The 14,754-nt window shown below is 49.5% G+C and overlaps 1 protein-coding gene across 2 annotated transcripts in view; it reads right to left on the reverse strand.

The window, feature by feature from the left end:
• TSPEAR (thrombospondin type laminin G domain and EAR repeats) overlaps window positions 1–14,754 on the reverse strand; it is a 213,883-nt gene that overhangs the window by 111,338 nt on the left and 87,791 nt on the right. The gene's annotated exons all lie outside the window — the stretch shown is intronic.

Below are 14,754 nucleotides of genomic sequence, written 5' to 3' on the forward strand. Positions count from 1 at the left end.
CACTCTCACTGGCTCCCCAGACCACCCCTGACTCTGCAATTTGACATGCTATCCTCTTTTCCCTCCCCACCTGATTCAATGCCATCATTTTTCCTCCCCCTCGCCACCTGATGCAATGCCATCCTTTTCCCTCATCCTAATAGCTTTTTGAGCACTTTTTGTTGTCTCATTCCCCAGGAATTTTCACAGTAATCGCTTGCATTGAGCAAAATAAATTGCAGTTTTAATTTCTGATAATTCTTTCTGCTGCAAAGCACCATGGGAGATATAGCTATTTTTATGGGAGCAGGGGACAGCCCCTTCGTCATCAAATATTTTAAAAACTCCTGGATGGATTTACCCCAGACCTGTCCTGGAAATGAAGTCAACTCTTTGTGCTCAAGTTGCTTCTTATTTGGTCCAAATCCTCCCATCAGTTTTTGTGCTTCGGCATTACCAAATTTTGACTTTTTTCCTCTAGGGGAAAATGAATGGAGTAGGCCAAATACAGGTTGTTTTTTTTTTTTGCTTTAATACGTTTTTCACTTTTTTAAAAATCTTTCCCAAAATGTTCAGTTTGCGAGGTGGATTTTGGAGGGGGTGGCCCATGACAAACTTTTTGTTTGGAAAATATCAGCCATATCCATCCTGCAAATCAAAAGTTATTAGCAATAGAATGTTCTGATTTCCTATGACCTCAATGCTATCACCTTAACTATCCCTGCTCTGTAATACATATATGTGTATTTAAGCAACATTCAATCTCACTTGCTGTCCACTTAAATGTAAACAGTTTCATTAAGGATTGAACAAAAAATGTTAGAGCACTTGTGTCTGTTAAAGTTCAAACAAGCTTTTAATATTTCTTCTTTCATAGAAGCAAATTAAAATTCAATTTAAAACCAACATGGACTTAAAAATAGTGTGTGAATTCGTAGGCGTTCACTTCTACGCCACGTATTCCATCCCGAACACGGGGACTTTGTCAGGTGAAAATTAAATTTTATTACTTTGAGCTTTCTTTTATTTCCACAGCTTACCAAGTCAGCTGATTATCGACTGTATTTAGAAATGCAATCAGGCACTTGGGCGCATTTACTGTAGGTGGTTTCAGCTTTTGGACGGTGAAAGATTCCGTGATACAGGCAGCAATCCATCTGGAAATGGATGCCTTAGACGCCGGCCTGCCCTGGGGTTTACCGAAGGTCACAAACAGTTGGGAAGAGCTCCAAAGCTCGGCAGTCCTGTCCAGGTAGAACCTAAGAGCTCTTCGGACATCCAGGCAGTGTAGAACCTTTTCCGCCTCCGAGGCAGGGTTCGGAAAAAAGACCGGACGGGAAATCGACTGATTCAGATTAAATTCGGTCACTACCTTTGGTAGGAAAGCTGGGTTCGTCCGAAGGACTACCTTGTCCTTGTGAAAAACCAAGGATGCTCCATCGACAATGCCTGGAGCTCACTCACTCTCCTCGCTGACGTAACGACGACCAGAAAGGACACTTTCCAAGACATGTACTTGAGGTCAACCGTAGCCATTGGCTCGAAAGGTTTATGACACAGCGCCGTCAGGACTATGTTTAAGTCCCAGGGCGGGTGCAGAGTACGAACCGGAGGGTAGATGCGTGTCAAACCAGCAAAATGTCTCTTCACCACCGGGTTAGTTAACGAATAAGAACACCGGTCTGTAGAGAGGTAGGCGGAAATCGCCGAAAGATAAGTCCTGCAGGACAAGACATGACCCCTGACTCTGCTAGGGAGGAGACAAAGGACAGCACCATGTCAATCGTCGCCACCCTCGGGTCCAATTCTTTCTTCAAACACCAATGACAGAACCTGAGCCATTTACTCTTGTATTGGGATCTGGTCGAGGGTTTCCTGGCTGCCTGGATAATGTGCATGTTATCCACAGACAACCCCAAAGGCTCTAGCGCCGTGAACTCAGGCACCATGCCGCTAAGTTGAGCTTGTGGGGAGGGGTGCCACATCTGCTGTTCCCCTTAGTGAAGAAGATCGGGAGTTACTGGTAACCTGATCGGCGGACACACCGACAGGTGTTGAAGTTCTGAGAACCAAAACCTGGTCGGCCACCACGGAGCTATCAGTAGAAGAGAACAGTTGACAGAACTTTTCAACTTCCAAATTGCTAGATGAACCAGAGGAAGAGGCGGGAAGGCATAAGCTTTCATATTGTGCCATGGGATCTCGAGTGCGTCCCCCAGAGAGGAGGCTCCCAGCCCCCGTATAGAGGTGTACTGAGGAAGCTTCTGTCATGATCTCTGCTTCCAAAAGGTCAGGGTTTTCCCAACTCCCTTGGAAGCAGATCCATAACCCAGGTTCCGAGTGCCAACCAGTCCCAATTGGGACCTTTTAGACCCAGTCCTGGTGCCAGTGGCACCAGGCTCATAAATATGCCCAGTCCCAGCGCTGGAAGCGCCGGGCTCATAATGCCTGGGTGGACTTACCTGCAGCAGACCATGCTGCTTACTTGCCTGCCAGTTGAGTCTCTGATCCTCTTCTGTTTGGAACTACTTTTCCTGTTGGGTGGGGCAGGAGCCACTCCCTAGATTCAGAACACTGGAACTCTTCTGGAAAGCAGGAACTCTTTTCTTACCTAGGCGTGGCTGTGGAAGGAGACACCTAAGCACTACAGGAGGCTATTTAAACCACACCCGATGGATGAATCTTGCTTTGCGTTATTCTGCATCCTCAGCAGCAGAACGCTCATCGTGTCTTCTGCATCTGATCCTGGGCCTAAGGAAAAAGGCTTACCATCCTGAATCCAGTCTTCAGCAACACCTATAAAGACAAGAAAGAACAGGTTAGCATTACGGTCTTCAGTGACAGCTCTTCACTTACCTGGTCCATCGGCTGTCACCAACGCCTCGCGCTGCATTCCGGCATCTGAAAGACAAAGGCTTACCTACTCTTCGTGCGCTCCGGAGGTCTTCACACTGCATTCCGGCATCTGAAAGACAAAAGCTTACCAACTCTTTGCACGCTCCGGAGGCCTTCGGCGCTGCATCCCGCATCTGAAAGACAAAACAAGGTGCGTTTAAAGACATTGGGGAACTTTAATACTCACGGGCCATTACTCCTTTCCACATCTAACCAAGTGGGTATTCCGGCACCCTGCAGCCGCCCCGAACATGTACCTGCAAAATAAAAAGACAGTTAGAGCGCATCGTGAAGCAGGCAACAAGCGCTTACTTACGTGCTTCCAGGCGCTTCTATTCATCACACGGGCTCCATCTTCAACTCACTTCAGCCCGCCATCCGCCATCGCCGGAACCCTGCAAAACAAGAGACATCATTACTAAAGACTTTAAAGACATTAGAATTACTCGAAACTTACCGTTCGTGCAGTAAACGACGGACAGCAGTCCTCTGAAGTCAAGAGGCCTGCTCCTCTTATCCAGTGAAGAAACTGGTTACAGCACCCTGCCTCTAGGCAGATGGAGAGCACGGCGTTCACTTACCTAAGGTGAGAGCGTTAACCTTTGGGGTCCTACAGGAGAAGAGAAAGGGAAGAAGAGAGAGACATTCAATAACCCAGTTCATTAATCCCACATTTTCTATCTGCAGACATCTTACCCTTCGAGCCAGACATACAGTGCACAGAGGTCCAGCCCAAAGAGCCAGCCGTGTGTTACACATCACCTTTGAAGATACGGTATACGCCCAGTCAAGACCGGCGCCTCTACGGGAATCAGGTGAGCGTTACAGCTTCTTGTTCATCGCCGTGGCGAAGAGGTCCACCTCCGGTCTGCCCCAACGCGAGAAAATCCATGATAGGATCTCCGCCTTCAACTCCCACTCGTAGCTGACCACTGTCCGCCGGCTGAGGGCATCTGCGGTGACATTCAGCCGTCCCGGGATGTGCACTGCAAGCAGCCAGACCCCATGAAGCACGGCCCACTCCCAAATCTGAATGGCCAGATCCGCGAGAGGGGGAGACTTCGTTCCCCCTTGCTTTTTTATGTAGTACATTGACACCCGCATTGTCCGTTCTTATGCAGACCACCTTGTTGACAATGAGAGGTCTGAACGCCTTGAGCGCCAGAAAAATCGCCAGAAGCTCCAATTGATTTATGTGCAGGAGCTTGTCCTGAGGTGACCAGAGGTCCGAGACCTGAAGAAGATCTAACGTTGCACCCCACCCGAAAAGGGAGAAGTCTGTAGTGATCGTCACCATGGGGCTTGGGTCCTGGAACCCGACACCCACTGACAGGTTGCTGAGAGAAGACCACCAGTCCAGGTCCACTCTCATGGAATCCGGAATCATTATCCGTTTGGAATCCGGGTCCACAGCCTGACGCCAGGAACTCCGGAGAGCCATCTGGGTCCGCCTCATTTTGAGACGAGCAAGAGGAAGAGCCAGCACACATGAGGCCATGAGGCCCAGAAGCCTCTGGAACCACCAGGCCGACATGCTCTCCGACTGCGTAAACATCTGACACATGGCCAACAGATCTGCCATTCTGTACCCGGTCAGATACACACGGCAGTCTATCCTGTTCCAACGAAAACCCAGGAAAGTCAGGTCCTGTGAGACCGTCATGGAGGATTTCCGCCAGTTCAACGACAGCCCAAGATGGAACAGGAGCTGAAGGAGAGGCTGGAGGTTGCCCGCTGCTGCCAACGGGCAAGGGCTGCGTAGGAGCCAGTCATGCAAATAGGGATTCACATGGATACCCTGGAGACGAAGATGGGCCGAGATCACCAATATCATCTTCGTGAAGACACGCAGCGCCGAACTGAGGCCAAAAAGAAGCACCCGAAACTGGAAGTGCTCCTCTCCCAGAGAGAAACATAGATATCTCCTGTGTGGGTTCCAAATCAGGATATGCATGTACGCATCCTGAAGATCCACCACGCTGAGCCAATCGCCCGCCTGCAACGAAGAGCGAATTTGGCCGGGCGTGATCATCTTGAATTTCTCTTGGGGTAGGGAAAGATTGAACTGGGAAAGGTCTAGGATGGTGCACAGGCCAGCCTGGTTGGGTTTGGGCACCTTAAACAGCCAGGAGTAGAAGCCCTCCCCTCGCTCCCCAAGGGGAACGGGTTCCACAGCTCTGAGGAGCAGAAGTTTCTGAACCTCGGCCTTGAGGGAGGGTGAGCCCGACAGCTGAAAAGGAGGGTTGATGGGTGGGGTAGGGGGTAAAGGTAAGCGGAAGCCCGCTCAAGCGACTGACAAGACCCATCTGTCTTCTGTGATGGTCTGCCACGCCTCCCAATGAGACGCAATGCGTCCTCCCACGGGGTCTTGTGCGAGCGCGGAAAACCCTCATTTGGCAGGTTTATCGGTGGCGGTGCCACCTGAACCTGATGAGGAGGCTGAGGAGCGGGAGAAATACTGCGTACGCTGTTGTCTACAGCGGTTATTCCCCGCAGGAGTATCCACTCTGATTTTTGCGGTTGAGGAAGCCCCAAAAACCAGAGGAAGGTCGAACTTGCGATAACGGCCTTTGAGTCTTGAAGGGAGGTTTAACCAGAACAGACAAAGATTTGGCCGTCTGAGTGCTGTCTTTGGTTTTGGTGAGCTCTACATCAGTAGAAGAGTGAAAAAGCTCCTTACCATCAAATGAAAGGTCCGGGACCTTGTCTTGCACCTCCTTCGAGAACTTAGTGTCATGCAGCCATGCTTGCCGCGAGGTATCAACCCCTAACATCAGACCCCGAGCCGAGGTGTCTACGTGATGAGCCGCAGCCTCCAGGAGATCCTGGGCCAAGACCCTGGCATCCGAAAGGTGTCCTCTGAAATCCTCCAGCTTCTCGACCGGGATATGCTCCTCAAACTCCGACAGACCCCTCCACATCCGCATGTTAGCTCCTGCCAAAATCAATTCTGCATTGGCCTGCCTGAGCTGCAAGGCCAAATTGGCAAAGATTTTCCTCCCTAGGGAGTCCAGGAGCTTGTCCTCCTTTCCCAAGACCTGAGTCGCCGTCGCGGAGGAGGAAGCTGCAGGTCTGGATTGCAACGTGGCCGCAGCCACCACTGTGAAGGAGGGAGGCGGACAAGACGACAAGGCCACTTCTTCCGAGGAATGTAGCCTGTACCTCGCGTCAATCTTTTTATTGACAAAAAGTCCAGAGTGTGGCATTTCCCAAACTCTTCGGACCTCGGCCAGAACGTCCTTCTGCAAGAACAGGCCAGTACGCTCCAAAGGAGACAAGGTGAATGCCCCAGAAAGCACGCCCTCCTGCGGAGCAGGTGCCTCGGGCACCGGAACATCCAAGAAGCTCATCATGTCCAGTACCCGGTCATGGAAAGCTCTGGTAGAGCGGGGCAGGTTCTCGTTGTCCTGATCGCCTTGAGGGTCATCTGACAGGTCCGGCTCCTGCCGAGCCGAGCCGAGTCAGGCACTGCCTGGTCCACTGGGGACAATGGCGGCACAGGCGGAAGCGCAGGGGGAGGCACCACGGGCAAGGGAGGCGGTGGCGGAACCACCGACGGGACGGTTGGAGCCGGAGGCACGGGTGGACATATCTCCTTGAAAAGCCCCTTGAAATATTCCCTCATGGGGTCGGTGCGCATAAGCGCTTGAAACTTACCGAAAAAGGCATCCTCAGGAGATTGTTTCGGAACATGAGGAGGCCTCTCATGAGGTGGACAAATCCAGGGACGCAACGGGGACGGGTGTCAGACCGGCCCCTCCGCCGACGTATCCACATAAATCAAGGGAGCCGCCCCCGCGGGCAACGAAACATTGTGCTGAAGAGGCATCCGGCGTTCCAATCAAAAACTGGCTGGTAAGGATGCGCACAAGGGACCTTAGGTTCACCCGAAGGACCGAACCCTATACCAGGGGCCGATGGCGTAGTTGTAGGGGTAGTACCTAAAATGGCCACCGTGGTCGTGGGGGGAACAGGCGCCATTTTGTCCTCATCTGAGGGGAACTGTGGCACGTGAGGAAGTGAGGCAGGGGTCCCCGTCGATGGATCAGGGGTCTTAATTTTAGCCTTAACGTAAGGAACCTCGGCAGAGCCGGTACTATGAGGCCTGGAATGTTTCTGCGACATACCAACTGCCAACTGAGCCTTCGAAGGAAGAGCCTCAGCACTGCCGGTAAAAGAAGAAACCTTCTTCTTTGCCCCCTCAACAGATCTGGTGTCACCACAAGAGCAGGAACGGTGCGCTGTCACCGACAGGGCCTTGCCCGGCCCCTCAGAACTGTTGGTAGCCTTAGCCTCTGTACGAGGGACCTCGGACCTAGGCCCGGTAGAAGCCTTATCGGCACGGGCCTCGAACATGCATTCCGTAACCTCAAGCCCAGCCAAGACCTCGGGGTGTACCCCGGTTTAGTTTTTGAGGGAAGCCGAAAGAACGGCCTCAGAGCAAGCTCCGGTACCCCACAACTCAGTAGAACTGGGTCTACACACAGCCCCCACCGGAGGGGCCTCGGAGTGTACTCTGGTGAACACAGGCCCCTTACGGAGACCCTCAGAGAAAACTCCGGTAGAATTATTAGGCCCGACAGGCACCTCAGGGCGAACCCCGGTAACAGAGCGATCGACGCCCCTCCCGGCTCGAGAGGAACCCGGGAAGGTATCCCCCAGCCGGGGTGCTCTGAAAATCAAAGAACTTACCGGGCGTTTTTTCTTCTCGTCGATGAACGCCTTAAAATGCGAAGGAGTAGTCCATCCAAACACCTCCTCCCACCGCTCCAACCGACGTTGAAGAGCCCGGACCAAAAGGGAGTCACAGTAAAAACGGGAGTCCCAACGGTGTTCCGGACCCAAACACTCTAAACAAAGAGGATGGGGATCTGCCCTCGCGAAGCGACGGTGACACGATGAACAGTCTGGAAAATCTAGTTTAAAAGACATAGACAGACTAGTAAACGAACGCTAGCGAGAGCCAGAGAGGGAAAAACGGAAGAAAATCTACCGAGGATGCAAGTGCGTCCGGCCCCGATCGTGCAGAGAAAAGGACTGATGGGCGATGCGCGGGGCGGAGCCAAGGTGGGCGGGGTTACGGCCGTGTGCCGGGCCCCGCGCAGGAAAGAGAGGAGGGACACATTTTTGAAAAAAATGTGGATGCTTTTTACAAAGTGCTCCGGTCCCGTCCCACAGGACGGAGAGATGTCCATAAGTATGGAGGAAAGGGGACAGGACGTAGGAGTATCCCCTGAACAGAGCACAGTGTTCCACTGACTACAAGCCGAGAGGCAGCGCTTTTCATAACTTAGACGCCTGACATGAAAATGGGTGGCTACCATATTTATTTTTCCTCAAATATCTCAAACTGCAGAGTCGATGCAGAGTGCAAGTCCCACCATGGAGTGTGAAGTGTCAAATTCTATGCTAGGAAGCTTGGGCTCTGGTTGTAGAAGACTCCATGAGCCATTCAGATAGATCTGAACTGTATTCTCTACCTCACTAACACCCAGTGCCATTGGCTCAATGCTGGCAAGGGTTGTTCCAATCTGCCAATGTGAATCAAGGAGCAGGCCTGTTGCTGTGTTCTGGAGGCCCTGCAGATGCGACGAGAGGCAATTTTATGGGCCCAGGGAGGTGCTATTTGCGTAGTTGAGATGTGAAAGCATCAAGGCTATGACACCTGCCCTTTTCCTCAGAAACTCATTTTCAGGCTGCCCTCTGCCACCTCCTCTCCCTCTCTCATCTCTGATTGCCTACCTAACATTCAAGATTGCTGTTCCACTAATGATATTTGTCTGAATGCCAGCAAGACGGAGATCCTCCTCATCAGCACACTTTTACCATCCTTTCCCCTCAATCTCTGGCCGGCCTCCCTTGCCCCTCCTCTTACTCCCACCTGCGAGGCTAAAAACCTTGGGGTCATCTTTGACTCCACACTTTCCTTCTCCACCCACATCTCTGATGTCTCTAAAACGTCTAACTTCCTACTGCACCTCCTCAGAGGTACACTGCCTTTTCCTCTCCTTCCCACAAAAGCTCATGGTCTCCCAAGCTCTGGTTTGGACTATTGTAACAGCCTCTTTCTAAATATACCGCCTCTACTCTCCGCCCTCTGCAAATAATCCAGAACAGGACTGCAACACTTGTCCTTGGCATCAAGCCCTGGGAACGTATCTCCCAAGCTCTGAAATCTCTCCATTGGGTCCCAGTGGATGCAAGGATTGAATTCAAAACCCTATGCATTGTCCACAAGGCTTTCTGGGGCCTGGGTCCAAAACACCTTAAGCTATCCCTCCGCAAATACCTCCCCTCTCGAGCTCTTCACTCCTCTACCTCTAACTCGCTCAGGGTCAGTCGTTATTCAAAGAAACAAGCTGGGGGTAGTTCTCTGTCTTCGGCTCGGGCCTCCCTCTGGAACAGCTCCCTGCCACTCTAAAACTTGAGGAGAACCATCTCTGGTTCCGGAAGCACCTCAAAACCTTCCTCTTTGCTTCTGCCTTCGCTCCCCCTCTCCCCTGCTGATCTGTTCTCTCTTGGCACTGTGCACCTGGCCACCCTCTGTCCTTTGGGCCCACGTACCTGTTCACCCTGCCACCCTCCCGTACTGCCTCCGGGTCACCCCTTGCACTGGGGTCTGTATCTGTACCCATAGGGTCCTCCCCTTTTTTCTTCCTGCACTTACCAGACGTACCCTGTCTGCTGCCTTAAACCCAGCACTTGCCAATTACTGGCTGTACTACCACTGTCTGTTGCCTTTATTATTTACTTATTTATTATTATTTATCTGTTTCTCCTTTGCTCCGCACTCTCCACTTCTCCCTCCTTCCATGCACTCTTGCCCTCCTCCTCTCCCATGCACTTGCGCTTTCTCAATGTCACTGGGCCTAGTAAGATCATTGTTTAGTTCTCCCCTGTTCCCCTCCCTTGCCTTGCCGCGCTGTGAAACACTTGTGTACGAGTGCAATAGAAACAAAATATCAATATCAATATCAAAAAGAGAAAGGGGATATTCCCTCAACAGTTTCAAATTGAGAAAAGCCTTTCTAACAACCATGAACACTTGAGGAGCGGTAGAGAATGCGTCATCAAAGAGCACTCTCAGGCTTCTTTACCACCTTGATTTGACTCAGAAAAGCTTCTAGCTGTTTGGCCCTAAATATGATGGCCAACAGGACTGGCAAGGGGTGCTAAAGAGAATCCCAGTCTTGTGGGGTTCATTTTCAGACTGTTCTATCCCACCCAGTGATACATGGCCAAGAAGCAGTCACTAGACTATTATTTTGCATGTGTATCGTTCAGTTTCATTTTAAAGATTGGCTGATGTGTCGGCATAGCAGTGACCATTCAAACCAACGAATAGTTAGGGGGATACATAAATATTAAATAAAGAGGCAAAAATGTTGATCATCCCTGTGGTTCTCTCCATTGCCGCTACCAGTTCTTACACTAACATGGAAAGCGATGCACTCTTCGCTGTCCCACATCTAAGAAGGATGTAACCCAGCTCAAAGCGAAACCTCACACACCAATGTTATCAAGGTAGCTGAGCAAGATGGAGTGGATGACAGTGGAAGGCTGTTGATGGACCCAAGAGAATCAAGACTACAACACTAGCTACATCAGGTTTGAGACAGAGGTCCTCCAGGATGCTAATGACCACTGCTTTCATTCAATGTCAAGAGATTTCTTTCAATAAATACCTGCAAATGAGTGGTGACCAATCGTTACAGCATCTTCATCAGGAATGGTAGCCTATATATAGGTCTGAAGTTACATATATCTAGAACATCCACCTGCGGTCCTCTAAGAAGGCAAGCAAGCGATCCAAACACATGTTCTTTCAAAGGGGAAGAATATTAAACCATAACTTCAGAGATGGCATCACAACCTCTATAATATGTTGTCCTCAAAATCTAACTCAGAAGCACACATGTTTTACAACTTGACACAAGATCTTGCTGCTGCTGTGAATGATCATTCAAAAAGGACCTGTAATTCATCCATAGTCATTCATCACTATATCAACCAAATCACCCAGGTGCACGTCAAGCAGGGGAAATGCATATGTATCTAACCTCGTTTTCAGAAGGGAAAGAGCAAGGCATGCGCAATGTCAATCGATTCCATATTCAATGCTGATTTCAGAGGTGATCAAAATCTTCAGGCAAGCACGGAGGGCTGGAGGGGGAGGGGGGCAGGGCTTTATGATGGAGATGGGTTGTGCCAGGTCCTATTCAGTGAGGAGGCAGAAATAATGCTGGTGGGGGAAGGATCTAGGTTTTATAAAGTTCAGTGGTCGCAGTGGATGCTTGATCTTCATTGGAGAGCTGTTTCATGTGTGCGAAATGACTAATAGAAAATATGGAAGATTACTACCACAGAGCACTTTATACATCTACATGCTGCATGGGTGGCATGATAAGTAGTTTCCATACTCTCTGGGCAAGAGTCATAAAGCTCTTTCCCTTAAGAGTGGCAATAATATAATGTATTTCATGCCTGTTCACATATATTATGTTTATTTTATTGTTCATTTGTAATGCGCCTATACACAAGTGTTTTGAGGTTCATGTTCCTTAACCTATAGTATCCTTGTAGCAACCTTATCACACCAGTCCTAGAATCACTAAGCTGTATTTCATTTGACAACAGAAGCACCTTTACAAAGAAGAAAGACGGTGTACCTCAATTCCCCAAAACAAATGGCAACCAAACTGTCTATTTCAGGGTGCTCCTGAAATGTATGCTAAAAAGCATATCTTCGTCTGTGACTCCCAAACTTCAAGAACAGTCAAAATGGAACAAGTCCTTCACATGTGGCACAGATTTTGATCTGTTACTTGCCTCTGCCAATTTTCATATTTCAGAAGACATTGACAACCCTGCTTTTCAAGGATCCTGATGGTGGCTATTCGGCTTGCACCACATTGTTTCTTCTCTCTCTGCTAACCATGTCAGAAATGCATCCAATGCCTTGGTCGACCCCTCAATCCGTGCACGACATTGCCCCGGTCAATTTTCTTTGCTCTAGTTTCCCTTCATATTTTGGTTTATAGTGAGCCTGCCTTGTTTTACCAGTCTCAGCTAGCCCAGAGATACCGCCACTTCTCACAGTGCCTGCTCTACCAATCCATAAATGTTGTAGAGGAGGTCCCAAAAAAAACCTGCACTCCAGTCGCCCATTTTGAAGTACCAGGAACGTTCACACCAAAATATGTGACGTATGATGAGCAGATAAATCAGCAGAGAGCCGCAGTAGGGCTCTGCCCAGTACCTATCAGAAGAGCAACACCTATTGAAGTCAGTGGCGGCCGCTTTAAAAGGGCGGGGGGGGCGCCGCCCCCCCACCCATACCCCCCACAACACCAAGGAAGTGTGCACACAAGTTCTCTGATCTTCACCTTCTGCTCTGCATACTTTTTGCACAGCGTGGCAACAAATGAAATGATTAAATAATGAATCTGCCAGCCGGTCTAATGTTGGTGTGCTGTCTTCATGGCTGCTGGGCCTGCCACACTGACAGAGCAGGGGCGCGTCCCATTTTCCGCAGCTTTTTTCAATGTAAACTGCGTGGAGCTCGTAGCTCCACGCATTTTACGTAGCTTCATGGAATATAAGATGCTGGTGGGCCGCTAGAGAGGTGGCCCCGCCAGTATTGATCTGTGCGCAAACAGCGCACCAGTGGCAGGATCTGACACCCACTGTAACTTGGCATAGCAACAAGGAATTTATTGGAATGTCATTGGCTGTTTGTCAGCCAATGACATTCATGTTTGTGGGTGGGATGAAGGGCGCACGCTTGTACCCGGGGCCCCCTTCTCAGTTCCTGCCGAGTTGTTGTTGACTGTAGAAGTAGAAGACTTCTGAGCTGCCCAGAGAACAGCAGAGGGCCCGCATCTCGTACACAGCCAGGCTGGTAAGTGTGTGTGTGTGAGTGAGAAGGACACTTCCGCAGGGTGCTCCCAGGACTGTCCAAGCCATGCACCGGGAATGCAGGGCCTAGTTGTGATGTTAAGTGTGTCGCCGACGCTGGTAAGGCCAGGTAGGCCCTGCATCAACGCTCGGCTCTCACTGCCAGCGTGACAGATGTGGCATACGGGTTGGTACAGTGTGCCCAGTCTGTACTGTAGTGCCTCAAATTTTTGGCAAAGTTTAAACGCGCTCACTTTGAAAATGTGGCATTTTTAAAGTCAGCATGTAAAAAGTATATTTATGAGCGCTCGCATTACGAGCACAATTAATTTTTGACAAAATTCGTGCTTAATGAGCAAGGCACCTCAGCTAGCATCATGTAGTTAGCATATACGCATGTATTTATTGAGGGGAAACAGTAAAGCATGCTTTTGTCTTTATTCCCCAAGTATTGGAGTCACAAGACTAAATACATTCACCTCCAATTTGTGGCACTTGTCAAAATCAATAATACACAGGCGGTATTTTAGATACAATCTGTTAATAAACAGTTGATGATTTTTTTTAATTCTTTCATTTTGTATTGCAAAAGTTGCAAAAATGGCATTGTTTAAGGAAGGTCAGGCAGAGAGTTAGCAGGCTTCAAAAGGAGCATGTTTATAGCACCTCTTGGCATGTCACTCACTACGCGTTCCACACTAAGATCACTGCCCTGCTGCTGGTTTAAGGATATGATAATCAGCCTCACTGATGTATTTGCCCCCTCATCGCATTTCTCACTTTTACTTCCCTTTTTTGCATGCATGCTGTGTATGGCCATCTTATCACCTTTCAGGCCTCCTGCCACCAAGTCCCCTTTAATGGCCAGACCACACCCAACTGCAGCTGCGCAGTGCCTCTTGCCGCCCGCTGAATCCTGCCTTTATAAGTTATGGGTTAAATTACGAAGGTGCAAAGCACAGCAACCCGTAAGGAATGGCAACTACTGTGCCTAGATACCACTTAATGAATGGCACAGATGAACCTGCTCTAGCAAGAGGGTTAACAGTTAACCCTGTATTTTGACCCTGACCTCTCTTCCTTCCATTATGATTGCCTTTAAGAGTGGTAGTTGTCTGCATTATTGGCTGATGGGGTTTTCTGCCTTTAAGGAGCTGTAATGCATTACCTCCCACCAACGTATTGTGGTTAAACCACTGTAAAATAGCTACTGGGGGACTTTTGGTTCTGGTCACATGCAATGTATTTTAGACACTGATGTGGGCTGGGGGTGTTTTTATAGCATTTTTTATATTGTTAAGACGAGCTGCCCATCCTTCAGAATTACCTCACGTTTTATTCGGTTACATAATTTATGCAACTTCAATTTTTTTCCGCATTTAATACACGCTTCCAAACATGGCCAGGCCTTTGGGGTTTTGCTAATTTACCACGGTTGCTGGAGTGGAAATCCATTGAAAACACAATTTCACTCTCCCGGAATATGCTTCCCGTGCATGTATGCTCATTGAGGGTAAATCACTGACCCATTCTGGAGGGAACACTGGTTACCTGCTGGGTTTATCACAGCTGTGTTAAACCGAAGCAGCAAATTTCAAGTGTTAGACCCCCCCCCCACACGATAGCAGTAACAAGGGGACACACTGGTGCTTGGGGTGATGCCCAGTACCTCAAGGATGAATGACACCTCCTTGTCCCACTGGGGCCTAACATGTCGAGGACAGCAAGCCATGGGACCAGGCTGGACATTGGTCATTAGTCAAGGTGAGAAAACCCTCCTACAAACAGGACAGACAACACCAGATGCTGAGAATATTCTGCTGCCCAGGCCTCTTTCCTGCATCCTGTAGTGCTTTAATTGGGCTGTTTTACCTAATTGCATTTCAACATCAAAGGCAGTTTTATTTTAAACCTCACCACTTTTGTCATTTGACACTCGGAGGCATGGTGGAACAAAACAGCCTTTGCTAACAGGGCCTATGT

Source organism: Ambystoma mexicanum, chromosome 9 (assembly GCF_040938575.1).
Source record: "Ambystoma mexicanum isolate Mex_15411 chromosome 9, UKY_AmexF1_1, whole genome shotgun sequence".
In the NCBI taxonomy this organism is placed as follows: Eukaryota; Metazoa; Chordata; class Amphibia; order Caudata; family Ambystomatidae; genus Ambystoma; species Ambystoma mexicanum.